The 14,400-nt window shown below is 48.0% G+C and overlaps 1 non-coding gene across 1 annotated transcript; it reads right to left on the minus strand.

The window, feature by feature from the left end:
- Positions 1-8,404: 8,404 nt before the first annotated feature.
- TRNAT-CGU (transfer RNA threonine (anticodon CGU)) lies at positions 8,405-8,476 on the minus strand. Its single transcript has one exon. It is a non-coding gene; the product is annotated as a tRNA-Thr (tRNA).
- Positions 8,477-14,400: the final 5,924 nt, after the last annotated feature.

The raw sequence follows: 14,400 nt of genomic DNA on the forward strand, positions 1-14,400 counted from the left end.
TCTGGTGAAGGGAATAGATACTATGGAAATCCCAATCTGATTTGGGTTGAACAAGAAAAGGCCTCAACAGCTTTTAGAAAATAAGAAACTGCTACTCTTAGAGAATGCAAGTTACATCTGCCAACCTCTTATTCTCTTTTTTTCCTTTCTTTCTTTTTTTGCTCTTTGGCTCTATAAAATAGCTGCTCAAACCACCACAGACCAATTCTGAGCACAATAAATTCACAGCAAATAATGTACCTGTGTGTATGGAAGGAAGAGCATGAGCCAGGGAATGGAGTTCCTCCCTAACTGAGCTGATGCCACATTGCTTCTCTGATGTCCTGACCAACTGCTTAATTTGCTATTTTCAGCAGCCTCAAAGCATGTTGCCTCTTGTCTTGACCTGGCCCCCACTGGTACTGATGAGAAGCTCCTCTTAATTTCCATGAGAGCAGAGCAAGACTTTCACACAACATTTTTGCCCAGCAGGAGCTCTTCTGCAGGGAGTCTGATCCCACGGGATGTGCTCAGCTGCTGGCAGCCCTTTGGTAGTAACAGGATAAAGCATATTTCAGGCAAGTCTTCTCTTGGCAGGAGGTACTTCCGTACCTGAGAAGGTCAGCTCTTAGGACCTCATCTCCTCTCACAAATACCTGCTGGCTGCCCTTCATGGTGTGCAGAATCTATGCAGGGGGAATGCATGAGTAACCCCCCTGCCTGGATGGGAGCTGGGAAGAGGATTAGCTCTGCATACAGTTCAGATGTAATCACAAGCATATCAAGTTGTGAAGCATCACAACTTACACAATTCTAAAAATAAACATAACCAGTTTGTTTCAAGCTGTTTGGCAGCCAAAGGGCTAATATATTAATAACATTTTACCATCAATGGCCCAGACCAATAACTATGGAACAACAGATTTTATCACTTCTGAAAATAGCCCTCTTTGGAAAAAAAAAAAGAAAACATTTTGACAAGAGCTTTGAACCAAGATAGAGTAGCTTCTTTACAGGTGTTCACAAAGCAGAAGCCTGGTGTGAAACCTCTGAAGTCAGGAGGGATCTTCTGAGGGTGGGAGACTGCCCTGCCTGCTGCTGAGTGGGACATGGACCCTGTGGATACGGCTTGGTCCAGCTGAATACATGCATTAATCTGAGATTGTCTTTCTCAATCCTGCCTGTGCTCATGCAGTACCTTTCCCTGCCAGTAAATCCATTGATTTGTTAACTCTTGTGTGTGGCACTAAGCAGCATGGGAGCAAGGGAGGCTTGTAGCCAACAGCTTGGTATTTCAGCATCTGACCTTGTTGAGAAAGAGACTGGATTGTCAAAGACGTTAAACTTGAACACAGTGTAATGATAGAAATGGTTGAAATCCACTGGTGGCACAGAATGAAATTCACTGGTCTTCACCTGAGAATATGAATCCATGCCAGGGACCAGGATCATATATATATATATATATATATATATTAGAACAGTAGGAATAGCAAGTTTGTGATTAAAAGTTCAGAAATGTGCAAGTACAATGTACTGCAAGGAGCTGGCCTGACCCCACATACCTCTGCAGGAACACTGAGCAGCCAAGTTCATTAAGGATGTATAGAAAACTGCAGTCCCTCCTCTGAGCTCTTCACTAGAACCTGGTGGTTCACCTCAGAGCACCCAGGTAACACCAGTGAGCTGCAGCCTCCAGTCACTGCTCAGACATGCTCTGGCTCTCTGCTCACTGGCCAAGGCTCTGCCTGTCCAAAGAACCTCTGGCAAATTGTCAATACAAGAGGAATGCCCTACCAAAACCTGGGCCTTCGTATTCAAAGCATGTGTGCATATATTGGGGAAAGGAGAAAATCACAGGCCTAATGAGCCATGATTAAGCTCAGGAGTAATGGTTTCCTGTTCAAACACAGAGCTCTGTCTCTTCTTAGTACAACTACCTCATCCCCAATTGTGTCTATTAAAGACAATTACTGGGGGAGACAGATATGTGTAACCAGATGTGGAAATAACGGTCAGTGCCATATGCAGTTTAAATTCTTTGGGCCTGAACAAGTTACATATAAAAAAATTGTATGTGTGTGTTTGTGCACTGTGCAGCAGCTGTCAATGGGGAAATCCCCTTAGCCCACTTTAATCCTACGTTCCACAATCCCCAGGGATTAAACAAATGCACTAACATTATTTACTGTAATGCTCCTCCCCGGGGGGCTTCAGTCCATGAAATCCACTCCAGCATTTGCAAGTTCCAGTTGTGAAATAGGCTGTGCACATTCTATATTTGGTAGCTCACAAGTACTTTTTTAGTTGGACCCAGAGTGATGAAAGGACAGGAGTCAGGAATTCAGCCCAAGCAAGTCTCACAGGGACCAGGCTCAGGCTTGGAGCTCATTTCTCACTGTGCAGGTTTTACACAGGCACTGAGGCATTGCAGTGAATGCTGAGAGGGGACAGTGATCATGGGACTGTACAAGATGCTTTCCTAAAATTAAAGATGCTGCCACAGTATTAGTCCTCCTATCCACGCTCTGGAACTGTGAAATGAGGCTCCAAACCCAGCTACACCAGTAGAGCCTCACATACCTCCTGCTTTCCTTTTCCTGAGATGAAATATGTGTTCAAACTTGGGTACAGTCCCTGTGAAATTAGTGACAAGGATTCCATCGATCCAGATGCACAACCCTCACAGTCCCAATAAGACTGTGACAGTGCAAACTGCACAATGCCATCAAACTGTTGTGACCATCTGGGTTCAGCTGATGGCCACAGTGCCCAGCCAATAACATATATAAGTTTCAGGCTCCCAAGGACCCTCTGACACACTTGCAAGGCTGGCTGATTGCTCCATCTCTTGCTTAAGCTTCCTGTCCAAGTTTATTACAGCTTCTTTGAAGACAGTAAACATTACATTCTATATTAGGCTGCCCTTGCCTTGAATTCATATACAGTTTAAATTCTTTAACTTGGGTGATTGTACCAGCTCAGCACTAGTTTGAAGCACTGCTGCCACAAATGAACTGGCAAGGCACAGCCCCAGGGAGCACCCTGAGGCAGCCACTGCTCTAAGTGCAGGTGATGGTTTGGCCCTGTGTCTTTCAAGCACAGCAAACAGTACAAACTTCAGAGGCAAAGGAGTTTCACAGAATAGCTGAGGTTGAACCTCTGGAGGTTGCCTGATCCCACCCCCTGCTCAAGCAGGGTCACCTAAAGAAGGCTGCCCAGGCTGTGTCCACATGGCTTTTGAATCTCTCCAAGGATGGAGACTCCACAACCTGTTCCAGAATCCGTCTTGGATCCCTGCATTTGGAAAAGCATTTCCTTATATTCGAATGGAACCTCCTGTGCTTCGTTGTGTGCCGTTTGCCTCTTGTCTCATTTGTTGCTGAAGCTTTTTGCACTGACATTGTGTCTCAGGCTGGCCTCTGAAGCCTGGCTGGGTCACTGTAATCACCAGGCCAGTGGAGTTGTATTGTGCAGAATGCAAAGGCAATTCCTCTCCATGAGATTCATAGAATTGCTTAGGTTGGAAAAGACCTTTCAGAGTCCAACGTTAACCCAGCACTGTTAAGTCCACCACTAAGCCATGTCCCTAAGCAACACATCTTTTAAATCCCTTCAGGGAGGGTGACTCAACCACTTCCCTGGGCAGCCCGTTCCAAGGCTTGGCATCCTTTTGGTGAAGAAATTTTTCCTACTATCCAATCTAAGCCCTCCCTGGTGCAACTTGAGGCCATTTCCTCTTGTCCTATTGCTATATTAATCCAACACCTGACTCCGCTCCCATGGCACTGCATTTACAAACATATCATTTCATCAGCTCAAATAGAATTTTTTTTCCAATTTATAGAAAGATCATCACAATAAAAGCTATACTCATGTTACTGCTCTTCATCCTGCAACAGCTTGCTCACTGCAGTGAACCTCACTCGGTGGTAAAGGCAAGAATGTACTCACACAGATAAGGAGAACCCTGTGCACAAATCTGCCAGGCCTAGGCTCTGAGCCTCTCTTTTTTATTTTTTTCATGCAGTGTACAGTCAGGACCATGAAAAAGTACCTGAAAGGCAGTCAGGCAGAAGAGCAGGACTTCTGTGAGCAGCAGGCCCCGTGCTGCTGAGGTTAAACAGGTTGCAAAAAAGGGGTTAGTAATCTCCCACCCATCCCTCTTGCTCCTCCTTCCCTGCATAATTGCAGCTCATTTGAGACGCAGTGCCTGGAGTGTCAGCTGGCATTTTCTGGGCTCCCCAGAAGCAGTAGCTGCCATTCAGCACCACATTTTTCATCTAAAATCTGTTTCACGTGTTCCCTCGGGAAGCTGAGCGCAGCTCTGCACTTCACCAGCACGGCAGTGAGGACTCCCACTCCCTCTCCCGGGTGCCTCTGGAGCTCATTCACAAAATCCTGCAGCTGTCATTCCCACAGGTACCCCTGGCTCCCAGAGGAGCACCAGCATTGCTGTGCTGGCCCCTCCATCCATCCTGGTCAGGGAGGAACACCCTGACCTGTCCACTGATGTCTAATTACAGGTGACAGTAGCAACCTTGGAGATCTCTGTAGGAATTGCTATTCCTTGTACCAAAGTAAAAATACAGCTGGGATCCTCACAGGGGAAATTCACAACTGCTCCCATCATGTTTCTGCAGAAGAGGACACCAGTAGCTCTGTCCCTTGAACACAGGATAAGGAGTCTCACTCTGCCTTTCCTCAGTGCCATAAACAGAGTTTTCAAGGAGAAAAAAATAATTCTTATTTCTTATCTCACTGTCATTTTTTAAAAATTACTGAATTCTGCAGCATTCATGGATTACTATTCGCAAACACGTACCTGCTCCTCTGGCAGAACAAATCGAGTAATTTCTGTTTCTGCTGGAGCCTTCGGCATGCAGACAAAAACATTTTTTATTCATCAGTGGTAAAAGGCTACAGCCATTTGACTTTAAACACAGACATGCTTCTGGGCTCTCTTCCAGGAAGTCTGTGTCACCCAGGCTTTAGATCGATATGTTTGTCTGCAAAGTCACCCTTTTGATCTGTAATTTTTCATTTTGACACAAGAAATGCCTTTTGGTCAAACTTCAGCAGTCCATTAAATTCCAGGCGTAATGGAAACGGGAATCACATTGCTTTAGCCATGTGAAGATTTCCACAGTTTGGGGTTTATTTACTCACGGGTTAATTTACTCTGCCATATATTTGGGACTCAGACAATTCTGCAAATACTGTTCTGCTGCCTGATCTGAGCTCACTGCCTCCTGCCCAGTGTGGGGTGGTCGCACTGGCAGTGGCAGAGTTATAAAACACTTGGTATGTTTAGTTGTCCATCCTGTAGGAAACGTTGTCGTGGTTTCAGACTGAGGACATGGAGCATCCTCCCAGGCTGGCCCTGTTGTTCACCTCACAGAGGGGTCTGGGCTGCTGGGACAGCCCCACAAGGGGAGGGAGGGGAGCTGTGCCCAGCTCACCGCCCAGCTGGCTCAGCCTGGTCACCCCTGGCACACCACGCTCTGTTTGCACAACTTAGCACAGGCCTTTTCTTTCCAAGGTCAAGGTTTCAGGGCTTGGGTGGCTGGGTTTTTTTCCCTCTCTCTCTTTTTGCTTTCCCCTCTCTCTCCTTTTCTCCTTTTTTTTTTTTTTTTTTTTTTTAAGGTGCCAGCCATCCCATGGAAGGATAACCCAAAAAGCAGGGGAGGTGGGAAAACAATCCAACACATTATTAATGGGAGAAGGGGGTCTGCCCAGCCTTTGGGACAATCCCCCTGCCTGGCTCCACACAGCAAGGTCCGAGCAAGGCTTTCCAATGATCTCACTGCTATTTCTGACCCAGACAAGCTCCTGCCGTGTTCCCAACACGCTGGTTTTTGGTTGCTGAAGTTTGACCCGAGGGAGGATGCAACAGACATTCAGGAAAGTTGCAAAGCACTGAGAATGTTATTATAATCCAAACAAAATCCATTATTTTTAGTCCCCATTCACATCTTACCTTTCAAAAGCAAACATTTTCTGTCAGCCTCCCAAAAATACATAAAATATATAACACAGAAATACTGCTATTAAAATTGATTCATTTTTACACTTATTTTAAAGCAGTCATGAAAATGTCTGGATTCTAAATAACCGGTTTGTCAAGCCAGAGAGGTCAGGGAATTCTGTATTTGCATATATCCAAGATGTTCAGCAGTAACACATCTTTTAAGTACATTAATTGTAATAGATTTTTATTAGGTAATTAAATGGGGCCTCATTTTAATCCTCACTTAATAGCTTCTCATTTCTTAGAGGTGTTATATTCAGAGGGAGGCAACTCAATATTTTCTGGAAAAAAAATCAAAGCTCTTAAAGCAACTCAAATGGGCCACCTAAAAATTTTTATGTTTTTATTCAGGACTTATGTCCAAAATAAACAGCTCTTTCCTCAGCCCACCAAAAAACCCCAAACCAAACCCATCTCAAGCACAGCTATGACCAGATCATAAATGTCGTGATTAAAGTTCATTGGCTGGCACTCCAGGACTTTAGCTATTAATTAAAGCCAAAATCAAATTTACTGCCTGAGTGAGTAAGAAGAGGGGATGGGAATTTGGGAGGTGAGAGAACACATGACTTGCCTCAACACAACCCTGCCCTGAAGACAACAAGGACAGGATGGCACTCACAGAGCTGCCTGTTCCTGAACAGAAAGGATCTGGTTGTGTTGCTGTTCCAGGAGTGAAGATGCACAGTAGCAATCCTGGGACAAGGCTCTTCCTTGGTCCCCTCCCTGGGAATTCAGCAGGGAGCCTGTGAAGGACTTTCCTCACAGACACCCAGGAGCTAGAAGGGAATATTCCAGTTCTGCAGAGGCTGAAGTTAAGCAACTGGTGAGCTGCCTGGATGTGTTATGGCCACAGAGAACAGCAGTGCCAGAGCTTTATTAAAATACCTGGTTCTTAGTCCTGGTTTCATGGCACACGTTTGGGCAGGACCCAACTGCTCGAGTTTACAGGATGGGAAACCTGCTTCAGGGATAACCTCAGTTTCATGACTGGTTTCGACCAGGAAAAAACCCACAGAATTCTGAAAATCTCTGCAAAAGCTGCAAGATGGCTTTTGAACCAGTAGAAACATTTTGGTTTGAAATTCCGATGTGAGATGCCGTAAGGAAAAAAAAAAAGTCAAAATAGGGTGTTTCAAAGCTGGAACTTCTGTCCTCAAAAGCCTCAAACAAAGGTGATGGGATTTTGACAGCACTCTGTTTTGCAAGTAAAATAGTGTCTACATTTTTCTAAACAAGTTCTAAACTGCATTTCCTGTTTTTATATCAAAACATACTACGGCTTGTTTTGTGGCTTGCTAATAACACTACACAACCATTTTGTACAGACCTCCCTGAACACTTCAAGCACACACACTTCCAGCCCCTGCTGGAAAAGGCAAACAGCCTCCTGCCCAGCCAGGCTCAGGCCAAGTGTGGCACAGGAAACAGCTAAACCAGCTTTTTCTTAAGCATCAAAGGAAGCAGCAAGTTGTTTGGAAGAGGCTCTCTGCTCTTCCCAGATATCTGGCTATTGTGATTTTGCAATGCAACGACTCTACTCTTTGCATATGTTAAGCTGTCTGAAAGCAGCAATAACCAAAGTGAAGTTATAGAGACAGCAGAAATAGCATCCCCTGTGTGTAATGCCTTGCACAGATTAATAGATTAAGAACCAAGCAATCCGGGTCAATGCTGCTGTAAATGGTACAACCTCATGGAAAGGGTGGTCAGACATCGGAACAGGCTGCCCTGGGAAGTGGTGGAATCACCATCCCCGAAAGGGCTAAAAAATGTGGATGTGGCACTTGGGGACATGGCTTAGTGGTGAACACAGCAGCTCTGGGTTACGGGTTGGAGTCGATGATGTTACAGGGCTTGTCCAACCTGAAAAATTCTATGGTTTTAACTACACTAAGCTTGCCATAGCTGTGTTTGCTTATTCCAGGATTCGGTCTGTCCATCTGTGAGGAGTACATCAAACCCAGCGCGCAAGGAGAAAGCACCGGCAGGAGGATTCCTCCCGGCCGAGCGCAGCCAACACTGCCCGGGCAGCACAAACCACAGCGCAAACACCAGCTTTGTTTTAGCTGTGATTCACCGTGTTCAGGACACGGGTCCCCAGGCAAAACGCCGACAAGTGTGCTCTGGAAGAGGGTTTCTCGGTCCCGTGATGCTGGGGGACACCGGGGCTGGGCTGATGCCACCTGCCGGCTCCGCACCCGTTCTGCGGCACAGACACCTGGGGACCGGGGACAGCCGGCCGGCCGCACGGAGTTCCCCCGGTGATCCGCAGCTTCCCCGCGGGGCTTCCGGGGGCACATCTCCGACACCGATTGCAAAAATAAGCCGCAAACGAGGCGGCCTCCGCGGCTTCCCCGCGGCGGGGCTGCTAGCGCATCGCGCTGCCTCAGCAGGCACGGACGGGGTTCGAACCCGCGATCTTCGGTTTACGAGACCGACGCCTTACCACTTGGCCACCGCGCCCGACGGGCTGGCTGCACCCGCGCGCCGCCAGTGGAAGGCAGCGAGCGGCGCGGGCAGGCCGGGCCGGGGCAGGAGGGGACAGGAGGGGACAGGCCGGGCCGGGAGGGTGGCGCGGGGTGCTGCCGGCGGTGGGCAGGGGCGGTGGGATCGGGGCGGGCCGCAATGAGGCGGGGCGGGGCGGCCGCGCCGTGCGGGAGCTCCCGCGGGCACGTGCGGCCGCGGGGCGGAGCGCCGGGAGCGGGAGCGCGGGCGGGTGCTGCTCCGCTCGCAGAGCTCGGCATCCCCCGCCCCGTGTCCCTGCAGAGCTCGGCATCCCCCGCCCCGTGTCCCTGCAGAGCTCGGCATCCCCCGCCCCGTGTCCCTGCAGAGGCACTCCTCGAAAAGCCCTTGCCGCTGCCGCGCCCTGTCCCCGGTATCCCCGAGCGCCGGCGCTCCGACACCGCGGAATTCCCGCTGCTTTTCTTTACTTTCTCCGGGTGTTTCTCACGGCGGAGTAACGCGGCGCATCAGTGCAGAATCCCAGGGCTGCCTCAGGAAACAAGCAGCAGCTGTTTGGTACGAGAGAAGTCCTGCCAGGCTCACACCTCCAGCCCTGCCCCTGCTCAGGTTTGGGGCCGGGAGGATCCCCCAGGAGCCAGCCCTGCTCGCCCACGCCGAGCGGCACCGTCCCGGTGCGACACTGACCCCAGGATCGGACACAGCGGGGGACGGCGGGGACTGTCCCGGCACACTGTCCCGGCACGGCGCGGCTCCAGCCCGGCACTGCAACCCGCTGCCTCCAGTCTCCCTGCGAGCCAAACAGCGGCCTTTCCACCCCTTCCCTTGGGACAGCATCAGGCAATCGGTGTTTCCTCATATTCAAACTGAATTTTCACGTTTTACTGCAAACCCATTATGTTCTGTTTACATAGTCAAATCATAATAGCATAAATCATAAATACAATACTGCATTATTAATATTTCCTCCTTTGGGTTTCCAGCTACCAAATATTTAGTCTTATGGCTAATGCTTGGTTAAAACCCAAGAAATGAATCAGCTCTCATTTTTATCACCACTAGCTGTAGGGCAGGAGTGAAGAATTTGAAGGTTGTGGTTTTGAACTATTATTTAGCTTTGCACTGAAATTTTTCATCCTGGTTTCCAGTTTTCAACCAATGTTGGGCAGCAGAAAGTAATCTGGTATATTTTTGGCTTAAATACTGCTCCTGAAATCTACAAGCCAAACCAAACAAATGAAAAGCAAAAACATCCAGGCACAGTGAACCAATCTGACATAACAGAATCCCTATTTTTACTTTATGCTATGAATTTGTAACCAGGCCCCGCTGCCTGCCGAATGAGATCTGAGTTACACAACCTTTATTACAGGAATGTATCCTGCGTTCGCAGTGTGATCCTTGCTCAAATAAACCAACCACGTGAGGCCTGAACAGCTCATTCCAAAGACGAACAGTTGCTTTCCTGAGGGTCCCATTTTTAGGTCTTCATACAAATATCGTGTCAAATTTATCCACGCTGGTCTCTGCTGCTAAGGATTATTTTTTGAGGCTACAGTAATTTTGGAAGTCAGCATCCCAGCGATATTCAGAGCCTGAAAACAGCAGGATGGCAGGAGCTGTTGGGGTTGCAGAACTTGCAGCTGTTTTTTGGCCACATCCTGCACCCTCTGTGGCCCTGGACTTTGCATTTCAGGTGTTGAACCACATCCCTCTGCCAGGACAGCCCTGGCAGGGCTCCTCCTCCCTCCCCAGCAGATCCCCTCACAGTGATGCAAAGAGCCCCACTATTTTCTGCTGCAGGGAAGCTCTGCAGTTCCTAAGGCCCAGCCCTGCTGCTCCCTGACACAGGGCCACTGAGAGGGGGCTTTGGGGCTTCAGGGCTCCACCTTTTATCTGGATTTATGCAGTATTTCTAAGAATGACAGCAAACCCCTCTGCTGCTGCTTTTCTTGAGGGCATCTCCCCATTCATTGCTATGCAGAGCCAGAGCTGAAGGACAGGCTTGGTCAGGAATTATTTCTTTGCCATATGGGACAAGTGCTCAGGTCAGAGGGTTCATACAGGGCTGAGAGCAGCCGTGCCTGGTGACCATGCAGGTTTTAAATAAAAGCCTGAGCACATTAAGAAAAGGCACAGGGTGGCCAAGAGAGACAGTGTTTCACAAAACACAACCAGCAATTTGCTCCAGTACAGCAGGGAGACAGTGAGTGCAGCCTTTCAGCAGCTGAGTTCCATTACCTGTGTTGGTGCCACAGCCCAGCTCCTCTCTTGTCTTTTCAGAAACAGTCTGTACTTGAGTCATAACCCCTGTTACACACTATCACATCAAAATGCAAACCACTTCATCTGTCAGTGAGCTAAGGCACAAAGATCTCGGTGTGAGGGAAATTCGGCTTTAAGTATGCTGACATACTATCATTGCAAAGTCATTTTAAAATCACCATTAACCCAAATAGTTATGGTTATACATCTGGGACAGTCTTCAATTTACTGGTCATATGCTCTAACCTCTATTTTCATCCAGAAAGCAGCTGGCTCTAAGGACAAATTTCACCCTGAGTTACGCAAGCTAGGAGAGTTGCTGCCACATTGCATGTGTCAAAAGACATTTAGAGTGCAGTGACACATCCCAGATTCCAGTCTGCCATTGGAGATTCAGGACTACATCGAAACATGGGCCATCAAGAACACCGAACAGAGCAAGGGAAAGCATGATTTTGAGACTGTATGCTGACGAAAATGTGTCAGCCAAGACAACTTGAGATCAGAGGCTGCTGCCAGACTACAGGAGTTGGCTGATGGACTCACTCGGTGCTCCCATGAGGTGTATTTCCTCTTTGTAACAACTCTCCTTGTCACTGCCCAACTTCTCAGGAGTCGGAACTCCTGCAATCTATTTCCCACTCTGCTACTGCCTCATTTAGCCTCTGTCTGCCTCCAAACCCACTTTTGCCCCCAAAAGATCAGAGCAAAGTAACAGTCACCTCCCAGGAGTTCTGAGCTTTAATTTCTGACTGTAAAATGACCCAAGGGTCTTGGGTCTCCCCTGCCCAGTAAGAACAGCATAATTTGTTAGAAACTATTACAGACTGTGATACGCAGTGCTGATGATTCCTGCATCCAGAGTAACAGGTGATTTGCTTTCCCACTGTGTCTTTCTCGTGTACCAGTGAGTAACTGCTCTGCAAGTAGGTCAGTAGGTACAGCACATTAGCCTGAGCTGCTGAGATTTGGGAACAAAACTGCTCTGTGCCTCTCTGATGAAGTGGTTTAGCATACACAGCAGGGAGTTTTCTTTGAGCCCACTGTTATAAATCTGAATATCCAACATCTCATTGCTAGGAGGAATGTAGGAATGGGGAAGACTGAGAAGATAACACACAGGTATATTGCTCCATGGATTATTCATACGGTATCTTTGGTCTGATTCCCCAAGTATCTGCACCTACTGGGAGAAAAGCTGCCTCACAGCCTCATGAGATGATACTGTAAAAGACATTTACCAGGTTTAGAGACTCCTGTCAGTCAAATGAAAGCTGTTTGGTACAGTATGATCACTTGAAGACCATCAAAATGTTTTTTTAAAGGAAAAAATTTGCCCTACAAGGCTTGAACTGATTACTGAAGTCTTTTCAAAATTCTTTTTCCCCTTCTCCCTTGCTCCAAGCCCAGCTGGAGGCAGAGATCTTACCACCTCAGACTGTGCTTTGTACTTTAAATAATATGCCACAGGCTTGGTTCCCTGGCTTTACACCCTTCACTATCTTTCACACAGGTGCAAAATGGTCACATTTTGTTACCCTAAGGACACGAGTAACACCTGAGGCACAGGCTGGGGGTGAGAGCAACTTTTCAGCCAAAAATGAGCTTTTCCGGCAGCCAAACTTCAAACCCACTAACCCCCCTGTGGAAACTTCATCCCTGAATGGTGTGCACCCTGTGGCTGTGTCAGGTTGGGCTTTACAGGCATTCCCTGATGGTTTCATCTGAGATGCTGCTGGGCAGCTGGGATGGGGCAGAGAGCTGCACTGGGTTGCTTGAGGGGACACTTCACCCTGGAGCGTCCCAAACACACAACAAAAAGGCCCCATTTGTCCTAAGTAAGGAGCACCCAGCACCTCTCTAGGCTGGCAGTGTCTGCCCCTCTGTCAGCAGCATTTTCCCAGAGCAGTGAGCCCCTGTTTTGGGCAGTGTGCCCACAGACACCAGCTCAGTGCTGGCTGCCCCTGAGGGGACCTGCCCATGGCAACCTCCCCTCACTCCACACAGATCTGCAAAAAGCACCCTTGAACCTAAGTTTCTCGTTTGTTTTTTTTCCTCCAGCAGTTTAAAATAAAACCCAGAGAAGAGGCCATCAGGTCTGGTGGCTCAAAAATGAGATTAAAAGAAAAAATTACCTCAGAATGTCTGTCGAGAAGGCTCCGGGTGTGTCCTCCAGCAGCGCCTCACGCAGGGCCTGCTCCGCCGGCCGTGGGGACACGGTGACTCCTGGACTGAGGGCACACCAGGCTGAGGGTCTCCTTTGCTCCCAGTCACAGCCAGAGGTGTCCCAGCACTGTCCTGGCTCCTCACAGACAAACCTTGCAGTGCTGCTCCCAGAATGGCCCCTCCAGGTGCTCTCCCAGGGGCTGCTCAGCAGAGCTTTCCCTCAGGACTCTCCCGGGAAGCTGCTGCTTTTGGGTTAGGTGTGAACATCCCCAGCACATGCCCTGGGTGGTCACTGCTGGCTGTGCCAGGTCACACTGCACCCCAGATCCCCACAGGACACAGCTCCAGGCTGCGCCCTCCCCACACACAGCTCACTCCTGCTCAATAGCTACATGGGACAATAAATAATTGTATTGAAGTCAGATTAAAAAGCTGGAGCCACCTGCAAACAGCTCCCAGCTGGAACTCGTATCAATTGAGAGGGGAGTGCTGTGGGTGGAGAGATTAATGGGTTGGTGCTGTGAAGCTTCGTCTTGGAAATTTAACACAGCTGTGGAGGTCAGGTGAGCCATGGACTGAGCAAACTCCTTCCCCAGTGCCATCCATGTAACTTATCCAAGTTAATGAAGCTGGTGTTTGGGCAGGTGAGAGCAGAACTGAGGAATCCTTCTTTAAATGAAGCACAGAAATAGATGTAGAGCAGTGAGGATGGTACAGAGGGACACTGAATCACTCACCCACCACAGACAACGTTTTAGTCATGCAGGGAAAACAAATAATTTATTTACATATCTGATTGTACATTACAGCTACCTGAAGGATTCCACATCAGCAAGGACACCTTTATTGCCCCCAAAAAGTATTTCAAGAAAATACAGAGAAAATAGTGTAATGGCACATCGCAACAGTACTGACATCACTTCACTGATGTTATAAATTACAGAATGAGATTAAAAAATAGTCATATGCCACTTTTGCTGGCTGCTTTTTTCAGTAACAATGGAGCAAGTGAACTTTGCTCATTTTCATACCAAGCAGCCTTTGAAGTAAAAAATAAAACCATCTCATTGCTTCTAAGGCAAGTTATGTTCTGTCAAATGGGTACCAAATTCAGTCAAAAAACTTCTGCTCCATGAGAGTGGAACATACGATTTTATAGATCAACACTTTGTTTTTTGGAAGATTTAGGGGATATTGATAATTTCTTCCTTGTGACTTGCCACAGTTTATTATCTCACTGTGTCTGGGGGCTGGTGAGTGGGGTATTGATAAACCACAATGTGTGAGAGAGGGAACAATTTGAGGATCTCACCAGAGGATCAGGGTCAACACTCCAGAAATGAAACCACCAGCTCAGGAAGAAGTTGGAGGGAGGGAAGGACACTTCTAGGACCAAGTCCCTGGTTGACAGAGTTACAGGTATCCAGGCTCACAATGCATCTACACAGCTTCCCAAATGCTGTGCTGTGCTACAGACCCCAAGGAAAGGAGTTTAT

The sequence above is a fragment of the Lichenostomus cassidix genome, chromosome 18, assembly GCF_008360975.1.
Source record: "Lichenostomus cassidix isolate B80296 chromosome 18, HeHo_3.0, whole genome shotgun sequence".
Lineage (NCBI taxonomy): Eukaryota > Metazoa > Chordata > Aves > Passeriformes > Meliphagidae > Lichenostomus > Lichenostomus cassidix.